Raw genomic sequence first — 27711 nt, forward strand, 5'->3', positions numbered from 1 at the left:
TGGCAAAGGGATCTGAACTTAGGTCTCCCCCACCAGAAGAGAACCCTAACCATTGGACCCTGGGATATTCTTGGGGAGAGCACTCTCAGTGTCCCCTGTTTAAGTTGTTCTACTGTGTATAAATAATTAAATATGCACAGAGCCAAAGAGTGTGTGAGAATAACTCTACAACCCTGTGATTAGGGCACTCACCTGGGAGAGGTGAGAGACCCAGGTTCAGTCCCTCAGCTCCACTGCAAATTTAATTACCACCTACTCCTTCACAAGCCATTTTGTGTGAGGTTAGGCTTGCTCTGAGAATGCCTCCCACAGCAGGCCTCTCAGGCAAGGTAGGCAGAGGAACGCCTAGTTTGAGGATGTGGTTTGGCACTTTTATATAAGAATATAGTAGAGAAAAGCCAAAGACAGTGTCTGCTGGACAAGTTTAAGTTTAAAGAAGCTTCCTTTGGCAGAGAACAACAGTGGTAACAGTGCCTGGCCTGCCCTGGGAGTGAATGATCCCACTAATGGAGCTATGTCTGAAGGTACAGCAGGTACACACTGCACACTCAGAGCCCAAAAGAGTGATGCAAGCAAGCCTCATATCTTGTCATTTTTAGGGGAGAAAAAGACCTGATAAATCCACAGCATCAGCGCTATTCAGAGGTCCCCATTCACTGTGCCATGAGTTCCCAAACAGTGTTATGTCACAAGATCTCAAGACAGAGAGGTTAAGGATGAACTGCAGAGAGAAGCTTTCAGTGCACCAAATGTGTGGAGTTAAATGCGGATTGAAAAGTTTCCATGGAATCTTTTTGTGGTGGAAAATGGTTTCTCAACTACACTGAGATTTTCATGAAAAAAAAAAATCTCTTGCCACTGAAAATTTTGGGGGTTTCTTAGAAAACCTGAAAACCAAAACATTTTTCAGATTTCAGAAAGTGAAAAATGTTTGGTTTTCAGTTTTTCTAAGAAACCCAAAAAAGGTTAAAAAAATAATAATTTTGAATGAAAAAAAAATCAGGTTCATCAAACTTTTTAGCAGAGAAAAAGAAAAAGAAAGAAAGAAAGAAACCCTCTCCAGACCAGCTCTAGAATTAAATACAGTAACACAACTCACACTATTGTGAGTTGTTCTGACGAATTACCTCTTTCATTTCCCTTCACATTCAGAGGTGTTTGGTTGGGAAGCATATTTCTTCCAGTTCAGGAAGGCCAAGTTTCGCTGCCTCTGAAGTAAAGCAGTGTTTTTCTAAGGTCACTGCACAACACTGTTCAAAGAAAGGCAAGGTTCTGCATCTCCAGCAGTCCTGACACTTTCTGGCCCATGTGATCACAAGACAGTATAATGCTACCTATTGACCATCCAGCCACCTGAGTTTTGTTTAACTTTCTCAGGTCTCCACTCAACACACACATTTACTACAAAAATATATCCACTAATATGGGCATACATTTTAAAAAGTGATGAGGGATTTTGGATGCCTCCATTTTTGGGAGCCCAGCTTGATGCACACTAAAGGGGCCTGATTTCCAGAAAGTGCTGAGCACCCAACTAAGTACCTTTGTGATGAAACTCAGAAGGATTCTTCTGATTGCCTCTATTGGGAACCAAGATGCACAGGTCACAAATACTGTATGTACAGAGTAATTAGATTTTTAGGGTTGGGAACCAAAAGTTTAGATTTGAAACCAATTCACAGGACAAAAGTAAATGATACCATAAAATCTAAAACTGCATATGAGCTGTCCAGTGGCTGCCTTTAAACACTCAGATATTGAAGGAGAACAAAGCAAAAACTTCAGCAAACTTTTTAACAGAATCAGAGTGAGACTGGAAAAGGAAATGATTCAGACAACACAGGTGCTCAGTACAAGGCCTTTATGCTTCAGTGGCGACAATTCAGTCATGTTTACACATAAGCAAGTTGCCATTAGTTTAAAAATCATAATAGGGCCCAATTCTGTGACATGCTCAGCATCCACCACTCCTCTTTAAGGTCCAACCCTGCACCACTGAAGTGAAAGAGAGAGTTTTCAGTAGATGCAGACCATTAAGTGGGAATGAGGAGTGCTGGACTTTTAACTACATGGATTAAGCCCAAAAATGAAATTAAAATACATCGATTTTTAACTGAGTTTTAGTACATTTGAACAGCACACATTTTCCTTAGCTTTGTTTGCAATTTCCACCCCCCAACTGTTCACATGTATCTATTTTTTTAAAAGAGCTTTTCTCTTTCTTAGCATACGCCACAGTATCCTAAAAACCTAAGTGATCTATACAAGCAAAGGTTTACATATATTTCTAATGGTGCTATTCCAAATGTTATGTTCTCGGACATCTAACGTAAATTTCGTAAGAGAATACAAAACAAATCTATAACCCAAGTACTTGTTTGTGAGATAAAAATCATCAATTTTGAAAAAAAATTCCTAATGGACTTATTATAAGGTATATTTGGCAGATTTTAATAAACTACTCATTTTGCATGATAAACTCTGTTTGGTTAACTGGATAAATTACATTTATAATGAACAAAAACATCCATCACATTATAGCATTAGCAAAGCTATTTTAAACTGATCTCGAAATCAGGGTCATCTTAATTTTTGACAAAAATCAGAGCCATGTATTCTTGAGCCTTTAACTATATTTTCTCTTCAGTCATCCCTTTTCATTATGCTGGGACCTTACTGCTAATTACCAAACCACACATATAACAAATAAGAGCTAGAAATACAATAGGCTCACAATACGAGCTAGAAATACATATTTTGAAATTTCTAATATAAAATATTTTACTCGTCTGAGCTCAGACCTTCTGAAGTGCTAATCAAATCCATCACTTATAAACCCCTTTTCATAGATTCCTGATTAAGCTTGGAGTACATACAAAGGACTGGAATAATTCTTGTTTACAGGATTTCTGTTCATGTCTCTGTAAAGTGATATACGGAAAGCACTGTCGACGGCTTGCATATTCAAAGCTTTCCGTTATTTGTGTCCCCTCCCACCGACAAATATAAACAAAAACGGGTTAACTCAACTAATCCATATGAATCGCGACTATTTTATCTTTCAACTACTGAGACTTCTTCTTTTATCTGAATTCTTCGTAAATCAGAAGAACGGGAACAAGAAAACATGTCATTTACACCAGAAGCTGCTTCTGTTTTCCTCTGCTGTACCGCTACTCCTCAGGGCTGCTTCTACCATGGTAACTCAAGCCTATTGTTTCTAAACAGAAAACCAAATGTCCAGAATTGCTACAGGTTTCAGCGCTGGGAGTTCGTCTGTTGTCATCTACACTGGCTTTATGTTGATGGCAACCCTAAAACGTACCGTGTCAGCAGAGGAAATTCTGAGATTCCAGATAAAGTTTTGCTCTCACAGTGCTACAGGGGGGTTGGGTGGGGGGAAGGAGATGGACTGTGCACAATGAAATATCGAAACGTTCTCGGTTTAAACCAGCTCTTCAGTGATGGGTGCAGGTGGGGGGAGAGGAGAGAGTCCCCCAGTGCCTCTGGCTGCACTCACCGACTTCCTGGGCTCTTTAGCTGGGAGAAACAGGCGACCCCCTCCCCTGGCTGCTGGAGGAGCCCAGCTCTGCGCGGCTGCCCAACAGAGCAGCCCTGCCTGCATCGGAAACGCAGCTGCCTGCCCCGGTTAGCAAAAGGCAGGATGGGCAGTTCCCCAGCCTCCCAGCCCCCGGGAGAGAACGAGCGGCTCCAGGGCTCCTCTGCCCTCCGGGCCAGCGGGGAAAAGGCCTCCGGGCTCCTCTGGATGCTTCCCTGCCCCCCGAGCAGCCCCACCTCGACGGCGCCAGCCCTGCCCGCTTCCAGGGCTTCCCCGGCGCCCGGAACCCGCGGCCGGCACCTTCCCCGGGGCAGTACCTGGAGGCTGCGGGCGAGGTCGGGCTGGGGGCGCGGGCCCGGGGCCAGATGCCACCGCACAGCGCCGGGCGGAGGATGCCGAGCTGCCGGGTTCGGTCTAACGGAGCGGGCTCCCCGCGGGCACCGGGCGGGGCTGAGATCCCGCCCGGCCGGGGCGGCGAGCGGCGCCTACCTGGGGGAATGCGGCGGTGGCGGGCTGGGGCTCGGGGGTGGCGGCGCTCGTGGCTCCCGGCGGCGACAGTGCGGCGGGCTGGGGCTTCCCCGCTCCACGCTGGGCGCCGCCGAGGCCGCTGCCCCCGGCCCTCCTCCAGCCCCTCCTCCCGCCGCCGCTGCTGCTGCTGCTGTCCCGGCCGCCGCCACTGGGCGACTCCAGGCTCCGCGCCGACGCTAGGGGCTCGCCGCAGGAAGCGGGGCTCATCCTCGCCGGGGCCGGGCCAGACCCCTGGGGCCAGACATCCGCCCGCAGCCTGGCGGGGCCCGCCTGAGAGAGGGGCCACATGGCTAGGCCGGGGACGGGCGGCTGTTGCCTCCTGCCCCTGCCTCTATCCTGGGTGGTGGGAGGTAACCCCCAGCCCAGCCAGGGTTGGACATATGCCTGGAGGTTTCATCACATGACATCATCTTTAATCAAAGATTTATCTTTAATTCCTGGAGACTCCCGGAGGGTTGGCAGCCCTAGGCCCAGGGCTCAGCTCAGTCGGCGGGAGGATCCCCAGGAATCGCCCCCACAAGCCCTACCAGTTCAGCCCAGCAGCAGCCTTGGCCCCTAGCAGCAAGAAGGGGGGGAAGAGAGCCAAGCCTTGGTCACCCATCACTGCTCTGTCACGGTGCCCCAAAGCGAGCTTGGCACCTTGTAGCCCAGCAAACTCAGGCAGCGTTTGCAGGATCTGGCCGTGGGCTACTGCCCTGCCTGGGCTCCCCAGCCAGTGCGTCCTGCTTCTCTTCTCTGTGTCTTTTAGTCCCCAGCCTGTAAGCAGGTGAATAATTTCACACAGCTGACTAATGCCGTGAGATCAATGGGACTGTTGCTGGGGGACACATTCCCCACACAGTGATCTAGAGTGAAAGTGTCACCCTCAGGGTTGCAGTTCTTCTGGATTTCCCCTTCTCATAGGGAAGCTGCTCTGTTCTCCCTGAATATGCCCCACAGATTTCACCCAGGTGATTTCAGAATTTGTTCTCTGATAGTTTGATATTTATTTGGGATCCCCCTCATCCCTCCAGCAATCAGGATAACCATTTTCAAAGGACTTGTGGCTTTAAAATATTTAGAAACAAATGTTAGGAACTCTTTGGAATGATGCAGGTGGCGGACAAGGATGTGCAGAACCATCTCATGGTACAAAAAGAGTTAGTGTGAAAGCTCTTCTGTCCTCCTCTGGGGTGTCTGAGAGCCTGGAGCACTTTGATGCACAGATGAAGGAACACTAAGATCAAGTGTACTGGACGCAGAAAAGAAGAAGGTGCTCATGGTAGACGTCACGGTGCCATTTAAAAACCGGTCACCGGCCTTCCACGAGGCCCGAGCACGGAAGGCGTCGAAGTACACCCCGCTGGCTGAGACCCTGAGAGCCCAGGGCTACGAGGTGCAAATACACGCCCTGATCGTGGCAGCCCTGGGCTTGTGGGACCCCCGCAACGAGCCGGTACTGAGAGCGTGCGGAGTCGGTCGACGCTACGGCTGGCTCATGAGACCGCTCATGGTGTCCGACACTATCAGGTGGTCGAGAGACATTTATACAGAACACATCATAGGACACTGTCAATACCACATTGAGTAATTGAGACCTCCAACCAGGGAAATAGCCCACTTCCTTCCCTGACGAACCAAGGGACACACCCCACCCATGTACTCATTCGCTGCACAGATACTGACTTGGACTCCTTATAAATTCCATGGGTGGCGAGCCCACCTATCCACTGACACTTTAAAAAACTCTTGCACCCCAATCTGGGTCTATATCGGTTATGTGATATGTATGTATCTCTTCATCCTTGCAACCGTTACCTGTAATCCCTCATAACCCAAGCCTGACCCCAGATGTACAGTACCTTCCCTCTTAACTTGTGTATATTTAATTTTAAACATTAACTTTAATAAAAATTTTATATCCATCCTTTTTCCCATATCTAACATCTGTGACCTATGCTCTGAACAGTTTAATGCTGGATGAAGAATAGCTATGATATGAAGATTCTGAATAGCCCTCCTGTAACATTAGGAATCTAAAGAACATTTTTGAAGCCCTATTGATAAAAGTACATTAATCATTGCAATGGAATTTAAGGAAAATATTACTGTAATAATAACAATACAAATACACCTCTACCCCGATATAACGCTGTCCTCAAGAGCCAAAAAATCGTATTGCGTTATAGGTCAAACCCCGTTGTAATCGTATAATCAAACTTGCTTTGATCCACCGGAGTGCACAGCTTCCCCCTCCCCTCCCCCCCCGGAGCACTGCTTTACCGCGTTATATCCAAATTCATGTTATATCAGGGTAGAGGTGTACTTCCATATGTGACCTCCCCACCAGAGATTGTCAGTCACCCTACATTTGTACAATGCTAGACACAAGTGGCTCCTGATCTCAGCCTGTTGGTGCTCCAGTAATACGCATGTTAATACTAACATGAAAAATTAGTGAAAATGCGGTGTTTTTGTGAATTTGACGTTTGTGTCACGAGAATTACTTGTGGGAGCTTACATCTGAAGAGGAAGAAAACAACAAAAATCATTTCTCATATTTGGCAGCCAGCTTCAATTCTTGTCCAGAGAATGACAGCAGAAAATGTTATGGGAAGTGTTTGACCCTAAAACTCAGGGTCATAGAAAAAAACATTAAGAGGTCTTGGATCTTTGAAACTATTAGCAATGACCATGACTGAGAGAATGCAAATTAAAAGCATCAATATCTATCCCAGCAATTTATAAGAGCTGTTAAAAGCAAGTGTTTTTACTGACATGCAGCGAGTACTGTCCACTATCACTGAAAAATGTCAACCTCAAGGAGAACCAGGGCACAGAAATAGAGACAAATGTCTGCATTGGAGGGAGCAGCTGTCAAGGACTTAGAGATAGCCCTGATGAGAAAATGTTAAAAAAAAAAAAAAAAAAAACCACACACACACACACACACACACTGTGTGGAGGGGCTTGAAAACTAATAGGATTAGAGATATCAGGGTTGTTGGATTAAATGAAATATAACTGGAACAGGATGTGGAGCAAAAGTACATTCTAAAGGGGTATTTGTAACTGTGACCTTTCTGCACGATCTAGTCCAGAAACAGCCCGTTACTTTCCAGTTCAAACAGAGGACCCTGAGAAACAATAAGATCTAGAACTGGGATTTTGACTTGCTCCTCTTTCTAGGAATGAAGAAGGAATTTACAAGCTGCCGGACAAGTGATGGGTAGGGAGACCCATATTTCTTTTTATTTGAACTAGACTATGTCTTTATTGTGGAGGAGAATTCTTTTTTCAGGGGTTAAAACACTTGCCAAAAATCTAAATCCGCCAGATTCTCACTGTGAGTTAGAGGCCAGGAACACATATTTAGTGCTCCAGCAAAGTCAGAGCATTATCTAAAGTGCTAAGTTTATAACAGTAGATTCAGGAAAGCACATAAGCACATGATTAACTTTAAACATGTGCTTCATGCCCATTGAAGTCAATGAGACTTCAATCAATGGGATTTAAGCACATGCTTACAGTGAAAATTGTGCATAAGTGCCCCCATGTATAAGGCTACCTTCCTGAAATGGGGCCTCAGAGGAGCCAGAAGGGACCATCTAGTCTGACCTCCTGCAAATGCAAACCACAGAATCTCACTCACCCACTCCTGCAACAGGCCGGTAACCTATGGCTGAGGTAATGAAGTCCTCAAATCTTGATTTAAAGACTAGGTTACAGAGAATCCATCATTTACTTTTGAGGATAATGCTAAGTCTAGATAAATAAAACAGCCCGTATGAACAATTCAGCAAGGTTACCTATATGTGTGACAAGAGTTTTTCTTCTCCTAAACTCATAGAAATTAGAGGTGGAATATTAAAATATCATGCTATTCAGTCAATGTTTTCTCTTTCTTGATTTCATTCCATTACGCATAACTTCTATCTCCTGGCAGTACCTTAAATAATTCTTCTCTCTCCTTGATGTTTACTCCTTTCAAATGCTTGTAAACAGTTATTATGCTCCCCTGGCCTTTAGTCATCACTTAGCCTATTCAGTCTTTTCTCACAGGCCTGTCTCTCCAGGCAATAATCATGTTGCTTTTCTCTAATTTCCTCCCACTTGCTCATTTATTTGATATGATATGGTGGCCAGTAACCCTGCCATTGTTAGCGTTTCCTGTTGTGGTTTTCTGGGTTATTTTTATTCAGCGTTACCAAAGTGCTTTGAATGTTGATCTACTTCTCAATAGGCAGTTTACAGTCAGGGAAAGATGGTTGATGTGGGAAGGGAAAGGAGGTTCTATTGGCAGCTATGGCACAAGCTTCTTAAGTATGTGGGCTTAGTGCGTAGTGATGTGTGAGCTCCTAGTAGAGCTCTTGGTTCTTTAATGAGAGATGATGTTTCTCAACTGTTTATGGATTCCTTTCAAGATATGTGCAATTCTCAATTATGGGAATTTTCTGAGTGATAGAAGTAAATAAAAACCAATTAGTCAGACTCCAGAAGAACATTACACAACTGAATCCTTATTAGAGGACACTGATGTTTTTGTACTTTATATACATATTTGGTAACAAGCAGAGAGTTGGGTCATAACAGCAGAAGATCAGTACAGTATTTATAAAAGTGCAACTGAGAGGTTCAAGCCTACTTCCAATTGTGATGTTCTGTACCTCGTGGGAACATCCTACACCCCCATGTTCATCCTTATAAAATGATTGTGTGGTATCCAATGCAAAGTTTGTCATGTTGGTGTCTTTCAAAGGCTCATGATGCACTGAGCATTGTTGTTATAGTAATTGTCGTTACAGTAATCTTATAGGTTATAATTTCATGCATATAGTTATGAGGCTGAAAATGTATCCTCGTGGCTTAAAGCAAGCCCAGGCAAAAACTCTCCAAAAGCAGAGGGGCAGTTCACATGTCATCAGGGCATGTATGGGACAAACCCAGCCCAGCCTTACAGGAACAAAGTACACTGGCCTAGGCAACAACAAAGGATCTGTTGGACTCTCGAGTGAGTCACCCCCCTTCCTTTGGTCAGTTTGGGACTGCAATGAGGTAATGCTCACCTGACTCTGAAGGGGGGAGGCGAAGCCAAGAGGAAGAAAGGACATGATAAAGGGGAGAGATGTTTGCCATGCTCTTCCTCTCTCTTCCACCTCCATCTACAGACATCACCACCAAGCGATTGAAATACTGATCAAAGGAGAGAGCCTGTCTGAAGGGCAACCAGCCAGCCTGTGGTGAGAAGCATCTAAGTTTGTAAGGGCACTGAAAGTGTTAAGATCAGCTTAGAATGCATTTTGCTTTTATTTCATTTGACCAAATCTGACTTGATATGCTATGACTTATAATCACTTAAAATCTATCTTTGTAGTTCATAAATCTGTGCGTTTATTCTACTGAAGCAGTGCGTTTGGTTTGAAGCGTGTCAGAGACTCCCCTTGGGATAACAAGCCTGGTACATATCAATTTCTTTGTTAAATTGACGAACTCATATATGCTTGCAGCGTCCAGTGGGCATAACTGGACACTGCAAGATGGAGGTTCCTAGGGTTGTGTCTGGGACTGGAGATACTGGCTAGTGTCATTCGGTTGCACAATCCAAGGAGCAGCTTACATGCCAGAGGCTGTGTGTAAACAGCCCAGGAGTGGGGGTTCTCACAGCAGAGCAGAGTAAGGCTGGCTCCCAGAGTCGAGGATTGGAGTGACCTAGCAGATTGCCGATCCAGATAACACCACGGGGGGAACGTCACACCACTAACATAGGTATTCAGATGCTATGGACGTATGTGTGTGGTATTAATGCCTACATAATAGATAGATAGATAAAAGTCAATGGAAATTTTGTCATTAACTTTGACGGGAATAGGACTGGGCCCATACTTTCCCCCCCCCCCCCCCCAATACTCAGTGCTGATTACACTGATCCTGCAAAGACCTATCCACATGAGTATCTTTATGCATGGGAACAGTCCCTTGGGGACTGCTCATGTGCATAAAGGACTGGGGCCAGGGTCATCTTTGGTGCATTGGAAACATTTTGCTGTGCATTGAAAATTGTTCCGTACAAATATACAAATGCCTGTATTACATGCTTTAAGGCTATGGAGGCTTTTGAAGCCTGTAACTATTTTTGAATGAACACCATATTCAGACAAAAGTCATGGAGGTGGAGATAGAAGGGAGCCAATTTTAAAACTGAAAATGTTTATGTGGTTGCAGTTTTCAATTTACTTCCCTTCCAGCTATGCCTCTTTAATGTTTCTTTTCCAGTTGAATGTCTGATCCAAATCCCATTGAAGTCAACGAGTCCAATTTACTTCATTGGCCTTTGGATGAGGCTGCATAAGAGTTATTATTGATTAACCTAACATGCCAGTATTTATTAGAGATTGTCACATATTGTAAGCCAGGACTTTTCTTGCTTTAAACTAATTTCATTGCAATATTTTGAGGAAGAAGGAAACTCACCTCAGTATGCTTCCCATTGTAAACACATTGATGAGTTTCCTGTCCTAGTGGTATTGGTTTGTTTATGTTTGGTCACTTAGTAAGTATTGGTTTAGTTTTATGCAACAACAGACACAAATTGAAAAACAGACATGGCTGGAATCTTGTAGATAAGATCTGATGTGTGACCTGACCATTTACAATGTTTCTTTTGAAAAAAAATCAAAATCAGTAATATTAAAGCTCTGCTCTCGTTTACACCAGCATACATGTGGAGTAACTCTTGATTTGCACTAGTGTACCTGATAGCAGAATTTGGCCCAGTGACAGGCCCAGAGCAAAACTCCAGATCCAAAAACTTCTGAACTCAATGAAAGCTCAGATCTGGATCCCAATTCAGCAGCCCAGGACCCCACAAGGCCTTTTGAAATCTCCCAGGCACTTGTACTGGACACTGTGGGAGATATACGCAGAAGGCAGTACAACCACAACACTACAACAGTGTAATGCAGTGCTGGTTTGGACACAGAGTAAAATTACAACCAACTTGCATCCAAAACCACAGGAGCCATGTGAACACATCACACTAGTGGCTTACCCTGGTATTATCCCACCAATTCAATTACCAATAGTCTAATTATCTAGGGTAGTCCTAAGGGCCCAATCCTGAGGGACTACCCTGGCAGAGATGCTTAGCACCTTACAGAAGAATGCTCCCTGACTTCCACTGATTTCAGCTTGGGTCTTTTTTCTAAGTTAGAATTCCAGGAATTGATCTTGTAAAATATAAAACCAGGGCACATCCAGCACTCATCACCCTTGTGAGTAGTACTGAAGCCAGTGGGAGATGAGAATCACACTCTTTATGCTTCAAGACAGTGTTAGGGGGCAGACCATTTCTGTCAGGGGGCATTAATCAAGAGTTTTGACTACTCGAGGAAATGGAGTCATTGCTGAAAATGCTTCCCATCAACTATTCCCCTGTAGCAACTATTGAAAACAGTGTATGTTTCTAACATAGACCAAACAATATTGTTTTTAGTAGCATCTCTGAGAACATGACAGAGATTTGGTTCAATTCAAATAGGAAAGACAAGTCTTGGCATTCCTGATATCTCTTAGCCTACTTTAAACCTCTGCCTTTATAAGTTTATGTGACCCACACAATTTGCTTTTAGTCAGATTTGTATTTTTCAATTTTTTCTCTAGCGGGTAAAATATTTTTTAAAATCTGAATTAGAATTTAAATAAACAAAATATGCAAATAATAAAGTTAATTTCAAGGGTGGCCTTTCAGAATCATGAGCATTAGTGAATCGGGGTGAATCTGGAAAGGAAAAGCAAAGCTCTTAGATAAGCTGAAATATATATTACTGTTACAAAGTGTGGAATATTTTAGACATACTGAAAACTGCTTTAATCAGAATTTAAAAGCTCAAGGGAAGTTTAATTTCCTGATCTCTCTTGCTGTTCCCAAGGAGAAGGGGACAAATTCATCCCTAATGTAACTCTGGTGAAATCTGTGAATTTACACCAGGGAAGAATTTGGCCCAAATTGTTTTATCTGTGGAGACAATTTTAGCTGTTGACAATGGTCTCCAAATACCTTGTATTGTTAAATAAGTGAAGAACTATGCACACACCATAAAAAAAGGATTGACTCCCATTTTCTGAACTTTGGCTGAACTGGGCTTCTGAATGCTGTTTCCAAGACTAGTATGCTTTTGATCAACATTAGGTTCTTTAGTGTCTGTCTGAAAACTCTTTTTTAATTGAAAAGCCGAGCAGATTTGTTTGTTATTCATTATTATTGTGGTTGCTTTTACAGTGTCCCAAAGCGTATTAGGCATTTTACAGGACAAAGAGAAGACCACAGGATCTTATAGGCCAGTGGTTCCAAAACTGGGGTTCGTGAACCCCTGGGGGTTTGCGAAATGTTACAGGGGGTTCTTGGGAAAAAATTACCTAATGGCGGACAGACCTGTCCCTAGGGACCCTGGGCAGCATGGGGCCAGCAGCCCCTAGACTTCCAAGAGCTAAGCAGATCAAAGCAAACATATCTACCACACTGAGGAGATTTAAACTTCAAGAAATGGAAAGGGAGGTGGATATTTTTTGCTGTTTTTAAAATTAAATAGGCAGCTAGTATTGTTTTTAAAATTATTATGAAGAACAAGTTTAAGCTTTGTTGTAACGTGAGTTGTTTGCTTAGACTGCTCAAGACCTGAATGCATGTGTAGGAGGAACTCTTTGAGTTGGCTTCTTAAATACCTTCATGCTGTTTCACATCTGATACTCCTTGATGAAACATAGGAGCCTTGTCTTATAACAGGCTTATTCAAAGTGATACAAGCTACGAAAGTGAGATCTTGGAAGAGTGTTGCCGTTTTCATAACGTAATAAAAATACTGTAATAATGAATAATAAATAGTCTGTAATAAGCATATCACAAAAACAAATTTTATATTTCCAAGCTCACTGCTTTTATAATTTATACTCGGGTAAAGGAGAAAATCCCTGGAAATATTCATTTTTAAGAGAGGGGTTCGCAAGACTTGACATTTAGTGAAAGGGGTTCACAGGTTGGGAACCACTGTTATAGGCTAATTTTAGCCATGATGTAATGAGTTTGGGGGTAAGACGCACAGGGAAGGAGGACAGGGTTACAGCAATAAAAGCCCAGGGTTACTCAGCATAAGCATGAAGATTTTGAGATGGTTCACTGACATGTTATTTTAAACATAATGATTATTATTACTGATGCACTTCTTATGGGCATCATGGAAGAGGCAAGCGTTAAGGAGGGATCTAAGCAAAGAGAGGGTCAGCAGGCCAGAATTAGAAGGGCAGTCCATGCTTCGGTGGGACTCCTGCCCGGGTCAGTATTGCTCACATGAATGAGGGTTTTCAGGATTGTGTCTTTATTTATTTATTTAATAAATAATATATAAAAAGGGCAATAAAAATGCCCTTTCAAAATGTATTAGTGTCCTAACTAACTAACCTTACAGCATCGTAATGATGGCCTCCCTGCAGCATTGCGTACTCGTATACAAGTATCTCATTAATTCAGCCAACCAGCGGAATTAAGTAGTCACATATGGTAACAAGTTATTTCAGCCAGTCCGCAGCATTAACAATGATAAATCATCATTCACCTCCGGCACAGTTCCAGGGCTAGCTGCACTTCCCCCCACTTTCTTGTACACCCGGCCGTGTGCCTTACTCTCCCCTGACAATGAAATTCCACAATTCACTCACTCCTAGACCAGTGCTGGGGCTAGTCCCTTTTGTATCCACTGTGCTTCCCCAGCACCAGCAGGTCTGACTGGGTTCAGGCACCTGTGGTTCTTCCCTTTGGAAGTCTGATCAGTGATATACAGTGATCAGACAGTCTTCTTAAACTAAAGTGTTGGTTATTTTAATAGGAACAAAGCATAAAAGAAAAAAAGGATTTAAGAACAAGAGTGTACAGGCCTATATATATATATATATATATATATATCTTACCTGAAGGTTCTACCATCTCCTGCTGGTAAGCTGGGCAGGGCTAACTTCTTCAGACAACCCACTGAGTACCTATAACTGAGTCAAGTTCCCCTGAACAACTCCCCCGCTCTTGAGACAGAGTCACCTTTCAAACTGCTATGGTCCTTTTGATCTCTGGTGTGTGCTGGTCTTTTCCTGTAATGGTATTGTCTGTTAATCCTTAAGTGTTTGTGGAGAAGTTACTTATTTAGAGCCATTCTGTGTCTTTCCTGCTTGTTTTTCCTTACAGCTCCCTATTAAACTAAACCAGTACATACCCCATTAACCAGATCAACATACAGTATTCAGAAATTATTTCAGAGCTGCTCCAATTCCATCAGTGTCTGTTTGCTATAGCAATGCTGAATTGTGCATGGTATCCTTTCCATGGTGTTACATTATTTTAGAAACACGCAGCATGACATGGTGCAGTTGATTTCTTTTGGTATAAGAGGTATAAGAGTGTGGTCTGTTTTAAACTAGGATTTTTCAAAGGAGCCAAAGGGATTTAGGTGCCTATCTCTACATTGTTAGCTGCTGTTGAAAATCCCAGCCTTACATCTTTATTCTTTGTTTTCTCCTACAAAATCCCACCATTATATTACCCAACCTCTTTTCCACTGCCTTTAAAACAGTCTTCAGCGCTTTCTCTGCCAGCAAATCTATGTCAATAATTCATTAACTAAAACACATAAACAGCATGTTCCTAAAAAAATTCCCATTGCACCTCCAACAACGATAAAGTAAATGTTTGAAAGAAATTTCCCCCAATGTTTCATGGCATTTTAAAACAGTTGCTTTTTCATGTAAACAAGAAGAATGTTTGTTAATCATGTGGAGTTTTTGATTCCCTATTTTGCATGGGAAGCTGAATAGTCAGACATATGGTATGGTCGTTATCTGAGGAACGAAAATGGAAAGGATCAGAATTAAATGAGATCTTTAAATTAAGTGGTTTTAAAATATAGCAACAGTACTGGCTACCTAACATGTAAGAGTCTGGTGGTAACTGCTGAAAATAGTGCTCATTGCTAGAAAGCAATCACAAATGATTTGATGAAATACAGTGTTCAGCAGGGGGCCGGAAGGTTGTAGGGATTGGGAAATAGAATCTTCAAGGCTTTCACCACAGAAGTGCTGGTTTGAATCCAGCCTGGGATGTTAGTGATCAAATGCTGCTGATGTCTGTTTGGTGGCCTCTGTATGTGTGAAATGGCCTTAGGCTCCTCTGTAGTTAGCAGAGATTGGGTACCTAGAACCAATGTCCCAGGTCAGCTCATAAGACTCATATTTTGGCATTTCTAACAGTAGGCATTGGGACATTAGCCACTATAGTGTGTTCTGGCACCAGTTTTCACATGTACTATAGTCTCGATATGTTCATCCTGCTACAATCAGAATAGGTAAAACAGGCCTATTGCGCCACAATGTTACACTAGTTTTATTCTGGTATAACTCCATTGAAGGTGTGTGTAAAATCAGCATAACAGAGGGGAGAACTGGGCCCAGCATTTCCAATATCAATGGGCTTGTCACAAGCACCGAATGAATGGGCCCCACTACTTTTCTAGTTCCCAAGCACCATATTACTCCATTGTTTCCACATCTTTGTTGGTGGAAGCTATGGATTTTTGTGGACCATGGTTACCTTTTATTCACACACCCACAGCCATGGATGGGATACACTTGATCACATTGGGTGAGTTTCCCTTTTATGACCCACAGACACAACCATGGATTGGCATACACTTGATCACATTGGGTGAGTTTCCCTTTTATGACCCACAGACACAACCATGGATTGGCATACACTACACACAGTTATTAGAACCTCTTTGTTGTTTTTCAATAAGGATGACTTTGGTCCTGAGCCATTACTAGAAAATGGTTTTCCTTAATCTGTTGAAAGTCTTGGGGTGGGTGTCTGACCACTTCATGCCACTCTGAAGGGGAAAAGAAGCTAAAAGCCAGCTTAATAGGCCACCTGTGGATTCCTCTTGCATACAGAGAATTCCTCCTGCCACCCGCATGATTTAGAGTCAGTGAAGGGGATGTCCCGGAGGGAAAATGAGCATGGTGGCCAGGGAACCACTGCACTTTTGATTGCTTGAACAGCCCCTTGGGATCAGGACAGCCAGGCATAAATTAGAGCAACCTTTAGATTGAACAAGTCCCTGAGGCATAAACCTACCTTTGACCTGTAGACTACTGGCCTGTCCCCTCAACCTAGGAAGAAGTAAGTCCATGCCCAAAGTCTTGTTCAGGCCCCTTTTCAGAAGGCTTCAGCTTTATTTCTTTCACATGTAAACAGTACATCACATTAACTATCCCTTCCCCCTAACCCACTGCAGGGGCATATCTATTCCCTACAGAGTCGCACATGCGCACTCTCGCTCTCTCTCTGCCTGTTTCCTGTAGCTCTCCTCCATGAGCAACAGGCTGCCTGGTCACACTCTACCCAACTGACCTACTTGCTGGCTTTTATAATCACCTGATCCCTATCTGATCAGTCTCAGCTGAGATGTAGCAAATCTATCATGGATATAGCTACATCCAACTCCCCTTAATGGGCCAGCCACTCCCTGAGTTGCCTCCTTTCCCTTTCTCTGTTACATGCTGGGCACAGCTCAGCTCTGGAGTCTGTATGTCTTTATTTTTGAAAGTGCTCTTTCTACTCTAGTTCTTGGCCACCAGCCATTCCCGACCCACCCCACTGAAAGATAGACCTACCATTGTAGTGCTGGAGCCCGTTCTTTCCTTCTCAGATCTGTTCTGTGTGCCTGGTTGCAGTGTGATTTGAATACTTGTCTGAGGAGCCTAAGCTGCATTGCCAGAGATTTATGTATATATGAAAAACTAGCCCCAGTCACACCAACCAACAAAGATTTAAGGGTGCTATTTTGCAAGTCTGTTAATTCAAAATAAAAAGCTGAGATATTTCTTGGGTTAGATACAACTTTTTGTTGTTGTTAAGAAGTTACTCCTAATTCTTAGCAGTCAAAGAGTGTAGCTATGGCCTGTATTTAAATAGATGCACGTGTGCTGCTAGAGTTGTGAGATGTTTTTGTTTATTATGAGTACAAAGGCTGAGGGGGGGGGAGAATGTTTGAGAACTTTGTTTTGGGCTAGCTGTAGGCTGTGCTGTACTTGATCCAGTGTATAGTATAATGGTTCATTTGTTCAACAGGGGGAAATTAATTGTCTGAACATTTACTGTGGCTAAGGATTACATATGTACATTTGGAGATTTTTAATGGACTTAGAGCACATAGGAGGCATTTTCTCATCCAAATCTATTTTTAATAATTTATTTGAATGGCTGATTGTGCATTTTGGATGTGGTGTGTTACCTGCTTCATTGCATCTAAACCCTTTTAGATGATCAAATATGACAAAGCCTTCCAGAAATCTCAAACAAGTGGAAATTAATTGAACTATTTTAATTTAGAAATATGACATCAGATAAAGCACACAACTGCAGGTAATGTGAGGAATTTCCTGGAATAGGATCTGTTTCATGGAAGTTAGAAAGACAAATGTAGAAGAGCATCTAAACAAAGGTTTTGCATGTGGTCTAAAAACCAGCCGATTTTGTTGCACTTCCTATAGCAAAGACTGAAGAAAGCTGAGATGTGAAAAGGCTTTATTAGCCTAATAAAGGTATCTGATATCCCAGGAGCAGGTTCTGATTGCAAATCAATACACGGTTCGTGCACTATAAATAGTATTCTGTCCAATGATATGATTTGCCGTATGAAACCAAATCTACTATTCTTCTAACTAAACACAGTGGTAATCGAGTCAGTGAGCGGTCTGTGTCCATTTTGCCATAATAAATGGATGATTAAAACAGGTTTTCTCATTAGGCATAGGGGGACAGGCACAATGACAATTAGCAGCCAGCTAAAGATTCTATGTAGGAATACAAGCCCTGCAGCTTTTGATTAAAAATCTGACTCCTGCAGTTTGGTTCACAAGCCCTAGAAACCCAACCCTTGCACGTTCATTCAGAGACAGATACTGTCACCCTTGCTCATGCCGGCTAGTACCTAACTCCAGAAATAAGATCTATGAAAGTACTTTCCAAGTAAGGTATGAGTAAGGGTGGAGGAAACTGACCCACAGGGTTCAACTAATTCAAACCTTGCAGGGGAACCTCTTTGCCCTGACCCCACCCCAAAGGATATCTGCTTCTCTAGCAGGCCCTGGGAGATCCTCTTTTTCCTTAGATACCATCCGTGGGCACAGAATCTGATAGGCTCGAGGAAGCGGAGCTGGCAGCTTCCCAGCTCTATAGACAAACCAACTCAGCCCATTTCACTGACTTTTGGCTGGGGCTTTTGAGCACATCAAACCTTGGACCCAAGGCTCCATCTGAACGGCTTTGGGGTTCAATGGGAATATTTTGCAGAAATCTAGTTCTGCAACATTCTTTCGATCATACACAGAGGCATTTGTGTGGAACTGAAAAAATAGATACTGTATGTTCCTGCAACATACTTCCAAACAATCTCTCAAGCTGCTACTATTGTTGCTGTTTCCGTTGTTGGTCCAGCACCAACAGACATGCAGGAAAATGCAGAAACCATCTGTGTAAATCCAAGGAAGTACTACAGGACAGTCATGTTATTCCTCTCATTGATTAACACAGCTTGAAGGACAATGATGGAATGATGCCATAGCTGCTTTGCCCTATTCTTTATGGCTAATAAATATTAAATTTTTACCTAACATTTCTGTAACTTTGAATATGCAACATTCTGTAAAAACATTAATTAACCCATACAACATCCCTGTAAGGTAAAGTATTATCTGTTCCATTTTACAATGGAGGAAACTGAGGCAGGCACCATGTAGACATCGGAGTCAGGAATAGAACACATTCACACTGTTTCTAAATTTTGCCAATGTTTCCTGCACAGCACCTCTAAGATACAGCCTTTCCTCCCTCTCCACAAAGCTACATCCATTCTCATGTCTCATTTACTCATGTCTCAATTACTACAACATCCTCTTCTCTGGCCTTGACAAATCCCAGCTTGCCCCACTCTTGTCCTTCAGAATGCTGCTGCAAAGATCATTTCCCTAGCTTGGTGCATTGATGTCACTCCTTTCTTGAATCCCTGTCCTGGTTTCCCTTTCTCTATCACAAACAAACAAACTACTTGTCTTCACTTTCTAGGGCCTTTGCAGCCTCCACATCTTCTTGCTACCTATCAGCTCACAGTGAGCTGCTGGTGTGCTCAGACCACTACTTATCATGCTGACCAATATTGTCCCAGTGTTTCTTTGTACTCCCCAGTCTGTCTGTCTGCAGCCACCCACTGGATAAGTATAAGATAAGTCTATCTTATACTTAGATTTGTAAGCAATTTGGGGGTAGGGACTGTCTCTTTGTTCAGTGCTTATACAGTGTGTAGCACAATGTTGTCCTGGTACATGACTACTGCGATACAAATAATAAAACAAAGTAATAACAATATAACCATCTGCCTCCCACATTGGTGCTTTTTCCTCCAGACCACATAGCCACCTATGAAACACTAATAGACGGTTCACGCTAGAATAATGCTCCCTAAGGATGTTACATGCAATGTCAAACAGATGCATGTTACAGAGCAGTCATAACTCTTGGAACTTTACACAAGTCCCAACTCGAGGTTTCTTTGACCTCATTGAAACACTGGTAGACATGACAGTAAATTAAAGCAGAAGGAGAGAGAATGTTTAATAGCAAAGATCTTCTCTTGGAGTATGACTGGGAGCCTCCACACCACACTCTGCTTTCTCTGTGTCAAACCGTTCCTGCATAAAAAAGTTTTTGTTAAACTGCTATTGGACTGAAAACAAACAATCACTGACTCAAGTGCTATAAACTTTACAAGAACACTGTAATTTTGTATAAAACAATAACAATAAACCATTTAAAAGACAGGAAATCATATGTTATTCCAACTCCACCCCCCCAACATTTGGCAGCATAGAAATTCACAATTACAGTCTCCCAAACAACCTTAACTCTGGCCCTGGAGCTATGCCCACCTTCCTGCTTTGTTCCTGTCATACTTATTATGCACCAGATGGTATTTTTGGATCAAGAATTTCCCCCCCTAAGATCATAAAGGAATTGCACTAAAAGTGAAGGAGCACGTTGTACAGGCAGTCTTCCTGGGTGGGGTTTTCAATTGTGAACGACACTCTTCCTAAATTCAACTTTGCCTTCCCCTCTCCCCTCCCTTATTTCTCCTCCTTTCAAAGTTCATTCTATTTCACATGTGGGATGGGCGGTTTGAGGCCAGAATACATTTTATTTATTTTACCAAATTAGACGGTTTGTAAAAGTCATCTTAAAGATATGGAACCCAATCATAGTTTGAAATTTCTCCCAACACCTCTTTATTCCTTTCCTCCTACATTCTAGCTACAGCAGCTGCTTGTTTTGGAGACTTCAAGCTCTAAAAGACCAAGTTGTTGTACACTCTGGACCAAACCGGAAACATATTTAAAAAGGCATTTGAAGCCAAATTAGGAATGCCAGGCTGGTATGCCTGAATCCGGGGGGAGTTTTAACCACTGTCATGGGTTCTGATGATCCTTCGGCAGTTCATCAAAATGCTAATGAACTGCATGAAGTTCAACGTGTAACCACTGGAGTCAGTGGCTGCTGATTGAGGGTTACTTGCTGTGTGCTGAGCTTGTGTTTGTCAGTCTGTTTGTTTGTTTTGGTTGTTTGAAGGACCGTGTGCTGTGGCTGGCAGTTGGAAGCTGTGAGCTTCAAAGGAAGGTTTGAAAGCTAGAAGCCTCTGGTAAGTGGCTGAGCCTTAATCAGTGGGCGGGGCATTCATACAGGCCAGGGCTTTATAAAGCAGCGCACAAGCCACCAGGGGCTGCTAACAGGGAGTTTCGCAAGGGAGTTCTCCAGGTGAAGGAGGAGCAATACAGCAACCTTTTGGGGTAAGTGACTGTCTGTAGTGTGTGTTTGTTTGTGTTTGAGGGTTACTTGCTGTGTGCTGAGCTTGTGTTTGTCAGTCTGTTTGTTTGTTTTGGTTGTTTGAAGGACCGTGTGCTGTGGCTGGCAGTTGGAAGCTGTGAGCTTCAAAGGAAGGTTTGAAAGCTAGAAGCCTCTGCTGACAGGGGGCTGCAGACGGGAGTTTGACAGAGGGAGGCTTACGATGGTTAGGAAGACCCGCAACACCTGTGCCAGCACTGCTGCTGTCTCCTCCACCTGTGCCTGTAGCCAGACAGAGTGCCTAAGCATGGATGCCTCTACCCAGATCCTGGTGTGGTTTTGCAAAGACTGTAACTTGCAATTTCCACTTACTGATATCCAGGCTGGGGGGACCATCCAATGTGAAAGGTGCCTGCTGGTGGAATCTCTCAGGCAGCAGGTGGGAGAGCTACAGGAGGAGGTGGCTAGGTTGAGGAGCATCCGTATCCACGAGCAATTCCTCGACAGTGTCCATGTGGAGACAGCTGAGGTAGCTGTCCCAGTACACAGGACTGCTGATACACCACTGGTGGAGGAGGAGATGGCTCAGGGTGGACGCTGGCAGCTGGTTACTTCTGGCAGCAGGCAGTGCTCCACCCTTGCTCCGAACCCTCCTGCCGTGGTTATAGGTAACCGTTATGCTCTTCTTGATACAGGAAAGAAGGAATCACTCCCTACAGTAAAGGAGGAGAAGCCTCGTACCCCTAAGGCTGGAGAGTCTGCTGCCACCACTGCGAATAGGAAACGTAGGGTAGTGGTGGTCGGAGACTCTCTGCTGAGGGGGACGGAGGCGCCCATCTGTCGCCCTGACATTTCATCTCGGGAGGTATGCTGCCTGCCGGGGGCCCGTATCCGAGACATTACGGAGGCATTGTCGAGGATTATCCGGCCCTCTGACTACTACCCCATGCTACTCATCCATGTGGGCACAAATGATACTGCGCGGTGTGACACTGAGCGGATCAAGAGTGACTACAGGGCTCTGGGAGCACGGGTGAAGGAGTTTGGAGCACAGGTGGTATTCTCTTCAATTCTTCCTGTTAAAGGTAGGGGCCCGGGCAGAGACAGATGCATCATGGAGGTGAATGCCTGGCTGCGAAGATGGTGTCGCCAGGAGGGCTTTGGCTTCCTAGACCACGGGATGCTATTCGAGGAAGGACTGCTAGGCAGAGATGGCGTTCACCTTTCGAGGAGAGGGAAGACCCTATTCGGACACAGACTGGCTAACCTAGTGAGGAGGGCTTTAAACTAGGTTCGACGGGGACAGGTGAGCAAAGCCCACAGGTAAGTGGGGAACATGGAGACCGGGGAAATGAGTCGGAAACAAGAGGGAGTGTGGGCTATATTGGCAGAGAGAAAGGAGAGTCAGGAAAAAACTGGGAGGAAAGATCAAACCAGTATCTTAGATGCCTATATACAAATGCGAGAAGTATGGGGAATAAGCAGGAAGAACTGGAAGTGCTAATAAATAAATACAACTATGACATTGTTGGCATCACTGAAACTTGGTGGGATAATACACATGATTGGAATGTTGGTGTGGATGGGTACAGCTTGCTCAGGAAGGATAGACAGGGGAAAAAGGGAGGAGGTGTTGCCTTATATATTAAAAATGTACACACTTGGACTGAGGTAGAGATGGACATAGGAGACGGAAGTGTTGAGAGTCTCTGGGTTAGGCTTAAAGGGGCAAAAAACAAGGGAGATGTCATGCTAGGCGTCTACTACAGGCCACCTAACCAGGTGGAAGAGGTGGATGAGGCTTTTTTCAAGCAACTAACAAAATCATCCAAAGCCCAAGATTTGGTGGTGATGGGGGACTTCAACTATCCGGATATATGTTGGGAAAATAACACAGCAGGGAACAGACTATCCAACAAATTCTTGGACTGCATTGGAGACAACTTTTTATTTCAGAAGGTTGAAAAAGCGACTAGGGGGGAAGCTGTTCTAGACTTGATTTTAACAAATAGGGAGGAACTCGTTGAGAATGTGAAAGTAGAAGGCAGCCTGGGTGAAAGTGATCATGAAATCATAGACTTTGCAATTCTAAGGAAGGGTAGAAGGGAGAACAGCAAAATAGAGACAATGGATTTCAGGAAGGCAGATTTTGGGAAGCTCAGAGAGCTGATAGGTAAGGTCCCATGGGAATCAAGACTGAGGGGAAAAACAACTGAGGAGAGTTGGCAGTTTTTCAAAGGGACGCTATTAAGGGCCCAAAAGCAAGCTATTCCGCTGGTTAGGAAAGATAGAAAATGTGGCAAAAGACCACCTTGGCTTAACCACAAGATCTTGCACGATCTAAAAAATAAAAAGGAGTCATATAAAAAATGGAAACTAGGACAGATTACAAAGGATGAATATAGGCAAACAACACAGGAATGCAGGGGCAAGATTAGAAAGGCAAAGGCACAAAATGAGCTCAAACTAGCTACGGGAATAAAAGGAAACAAGAAGACTTTTTTTATCAATACATTAGAAGCAAGAGGAAGACCAAAGACAGGGTAGGCCCACTGCTTAGTGAAGAGGGAGAAACAGTAACAGGAAACTTGGAAATGGCAGAGATGCTTAATGACTTCTTTGTTTCGGTCTTCACCGAGAAGTCTGAAGGAATGCCTAACATAGTGAATGCTAATGGGAAGGGGGTAGGTTTAGCGGATAAAATAAAAAAAGAACAAGTTAAACATCACTTAGAAAAGTTAGATGCCTGCAAGTCACCCGGGCCTGATGAAATGCATCCTAGAATACTCAAGGAGCTAATAGAGGAGGTATCTGAGCCTCTAGCTACTATCTTTGGAAAGTCATGGGAGACGGGAGAGATTCCAGAAGACTGGAAAAGGGCAAATATAGTGCCCATCTATAAAAAGGGAAATAAAAACAACCCAGGTAACTACAGACCAGTTAGTTTAACTTCTGTGCCAGGGAAGATAATGGAGCAAGTAATTAAGGAAATCGTCTGCCAACACTTGGAAGGTGGTAAGGTGATAGGGAATAGCCAGCATGGATTTGTGAAGAACAAATCATGTCAAACCAATCTGATAGCTTTCTTTGATAGGATAACGAGCCTTGTGGATAAGGGTGAAGCGGTGGATGTGGTATACCTAGACTTTAGTAAGGCATTTGATACGGTCTCGCATGATATTCTTATCGATAAACTAGGCAAATACAAATTAGATGGGGCTACTATAAGGTGGGTGCATAACTGGCTGGATAATCGTACTCAGAGAGTTGTTATTAATGGTTCCCAATCCTGCTGGAAAGGCGTAACGAGTGGGGTACCGCAGGGGTCTGTTTTGGGACCGGCTCTGTTCAATATCTTCATCAACGACTTAGATATTGGCATAGAAAGTACGCTTATTAAGTTTGCGGATGATACCAAACTGGGAGGGATTGCAACTACTTTGGAGGACAGGGTCATAATTCAAAATGATCTGGACAAATTGGAGAAATGGTCTGAGTTAAACAGGATGAAGTTTAACAAAGACAAATGCAAAGTGCTCCACTTAGGAAGGAAAAATCAATTTCACACATACAGAATGGGAAAAGACTGTCTAGGAAGGAGTACGGCAGAAAGGGATCTAGGGGTTATAGTGGACCACAAGCTAAATATGAGTCAACAGTGTGATGCTGTTGCAAAAAAAGCAAACATGATTCTGGGATGCATTAACAGGTGTGTTGTGAGCAAGACACGAGAAGTCATTCTTCCGCTCTACTCTGCTCTGGTTAGGCCTCAGCTGGAGTATTGTGTCCAGTTCTGGGCGCCGCATTTTAAAAAAGATGTGGAGAAACTGGAAAGGGTCCAAAGAAGAGCAACAAGAATGATTAAAGGTCTTGAGAACATGACCTATGAAGGAAGGCTGAAAGAATTGGGTTTGTTTAGTTTGGAAAAGAGAAGACTGAGAGGGGACATGATAGCAGTTTTCAGGTATATAAAAGGGTGTCATAAGGAGGAGGGAGAGAACTTGTTCACCTTAGCCTCTAAGGATAGAACCAGAAACAATGGGTTTAAACTGCAGCAAGGGAGGTCTAGATTGGACATTAGGAAAAAGTTCCTAACTGTCAGGGTGGTTAAACACTGGAACAAATTGCCTAGGGAGGTTGTGGAATCTCCGTCTCTGGAGATATTTAAGAGTAGGTTAGATAAATGTCTATTAGGGATGGTCTAGGCAGTATTTGGTCCTGCCATGCGGGCAGGGGACTGGACTCGATGACCTCTCGAGGTCCCTTCCAGTCCTAGAATCTATGAATCTATGATCCCTGTCAGCTGAGTGGCATATTTACTTTCAGAACCATGATCAAGTGACATCTCTGGGGCCTGGAAACACAGTTTCAGTTACTGCTAGTACTGGTGTTGGCTCTGCTGCAATTCCCACATGCACGCGCCAGCCCCATTCCAATCCGGGGCATTCTCAGGTCAAGGTCACCTGCAGGCAGCCTGCGGGCTCCTGTGGATTTGGCAAAGTCCTTTGATCTCCAGCCTCTGCTCTCCTCGGCTCTACTTCTGGTGCGAGTGCCCCGCACATTTACAGCACTTGGAAACACCAGCTTGTCTCAGCAGCCCTAACAGTCTGAGCGCTACTGGCCCCACCTCAATGCACAAACATCCTGGCCTGCAACGGCCAGGACCAGGCCTGCCTGTGTAACCCACACATCATGCAGCAAAGTGATGGTATTTTCCATTATAAACCCTGCCCGCGAGCGAAGTCTTTTAAATCACATCTCCGGCACTTACCTGCCCAAGTGCAATGGGAACCGCCGCCCAGCGGATGGATGGATCCATTATACAGTGATAGGATCCGAGCCAGAAATGGATTGATAATGGGGGAGGATTAAAAAATTCAGGGTGAAATTGCGGTGGGAGCCGCCCAGGGCTGTTTTTACATCACACCCGAGAAAACACCTTCCCAGCTGAGTCACTGCAGCACGAGGCGAAGAGAAGCTCCCCGGGCAGGGCTGGGCAGGAGGGACAGACGAGGCAGCACAAATGAGCTAGCGCCGGTCCTGCCCCAGGACTGGGGCGGTGGCAGGAAGCCAGCTGGCGAGCGGGGCGGGGAGCTGCCGAGGGGGGAGGGGATTTCTGTACCCCGGGCTGCGCTCGGCCCCGATGCCTTGCCCTGCCCGGCTACGGATCCCCCTGCCAGGATGGGTGGGGCTCTGCTCAGCGCTTTGTGATTGGTGACAAACTCCCCAGCACCGCTGCTGATCCCTTCTCCCAGCTCAAAGGAGACGTTTTCCTGAACAGCCATGACTTGCTTTCCCTTGAATCACCCCTCTCCTTCTGGTGCCGATGGGGCGGGAAGTGAAGGTAGGTTGTGTTGGTACCTCTCCATTGGGCTCCAGCCTCACTCGGGAGATCAGCCCCGCTCTGCGAGTAAGGCTTGTTACAGCGACAGCAGCAGGGAAAAGACACATTGAAAAAATCAGCGTGTTCACCCACCTTAGGATACCTTGGTTTCATTAAACCTGACTTTTACGAACCTCATTTGCTTTGCTCCCACTTACGAGGGGCATGTGCTTTTTACATTTTATCCTATTTGGGGCATGCAAATGAAGACTAAAATTGAAATCAGATGTAACACTTCGGTTTCCACACACTTGCCCAATCCTGCATTCGCTGAGCAGCTGGGGAAGGTTTCAATTCAAATAATAGTGTTTTCATCTTTTATTTCATGAAAAAACATGGATCATGCTTTTAAAAATAAATAGCCCTGAATTTTTCATCCTGGATCATGTTAAAGTTGTCCTTTACAAATCTGCTCTAGTGCCAGCAGGGGGAGCGGAAGAGCAAAACATGTTTTAGTTCGTGTCCCCAATAAAGCTTAGGGAATTGTAGATTTTTTTAAAAAATAGATGTTTAGAAGCCACATCTATGTGAAGTTTTAGGTATAACCAATTGGACAGTAGTTAGACAGCTTTTAGGGACACAAGAGCAGCTTACATGTACACAGAATTAAATATAAGAGAGCAATTTCAAAATAAAACCCAATGGGAAAGGAAATGTAAAGAACCGAAGGCCATGATCCTGACTGGATGTAGGCCTACATCACTCACTAGGAACTACGTTTTAATTTATTGGGAGTAGTTTTCTTTTTTTCTTTCTTCGTCAGTCATTTTATTCAGGTACTGCTAGATCTTGATATTATCTGGGCTAATTCATTAACCACTTAGCCACATTGGTAAGTAGATACTCACACCTATTTGATTTCAGTACTTATGTGAGAAACTATTTTATTCATCTAGATCAGCAATCTGGCAGTCTGTGTTGATAGTCATATTATGTGAAAGAGCATGTCCCTATAGGCCAGGGGTGGCCAACCTGTGGCTCCGGAGCCACATGCGGCTCGTCAGAAATTAATATGCGGCTCCTTGTATAGGCACCAACTCCGGGGCTGGAGCTACAAGCGCCAACTTTCCACTGTGCCGGGGGGTGCTCACTGCTCAACTCTGGCTCTGCCACAGGCCCTGCCCCCACTCCACCCCTTCCCATCCCCTCCTCTGAGCCTGCCATGCCCTCACTCCTCCCCCCTCCCAGAGCCTCCTGCATGCCACGAAACAGCTGATCAGGAGGTGCGGGGAGGGGGAGATGCTGATCAGCAGGACTGCCGGTGGGTAGGAGGCACTGGGAGTGAGTGGGGGAGCTGATGAGGGGCTGCTGACGTATCACTGTGGCTCTTTGGCA

General features: G+C 44.2%; 1 protein-coding gene across 6 annotated transcripts in view; it reads right to left on the minus strand.

The window, feature by feature from the left end:
- The window catches only part of LRRC8C (leucine rich repeat containing 8 VRAC subunit C), a 45372-nt gene extending 19589 nt beyond the window's left edge, over positions 1 to 25783 (minus strand). Inside the window, exons 1-2 of one of the 6 annotated variants that reach the window (XM_054037062.1) lie at positions 4049 to 4130; positions 3139 to 3220 (exon numbers count right to left, since the gene is read on the minus strand). The gene's annotated coding sequence lies outside the window, so the exon portion shown is untranslated. Of the gene's footprint in view, positions 1 to 3138; positions 3221 to 3876; positions 3966 to 4048; positions 4134 to 14026; positions 14045 to 25764 lie in introns of those variants that run through there. The other 5 variants (XM_054037059.1, XM_054037063.1, XM_054037064.1 and 2 more) reach the window with 5 other exon arrangements.
- Positions 25784 to 27711: the final 1928 nt, after the last annotated feature.

This window comes from Malaclemys terrapin, chromosome 8, assembly GCF_027887155.1.
Source record: "Malaclemys terrapin pileata isolate rMalTer1 chromosome 8, rMalTer1.hap1, whole genome shotgun sequence".
Classification (NCBI taxonomy): domain Eukaryota; kingdom Metazoa; phylum Chordata; order Testudines; family Emydidae; genus Malaclemys; species Malaclemys terrapin.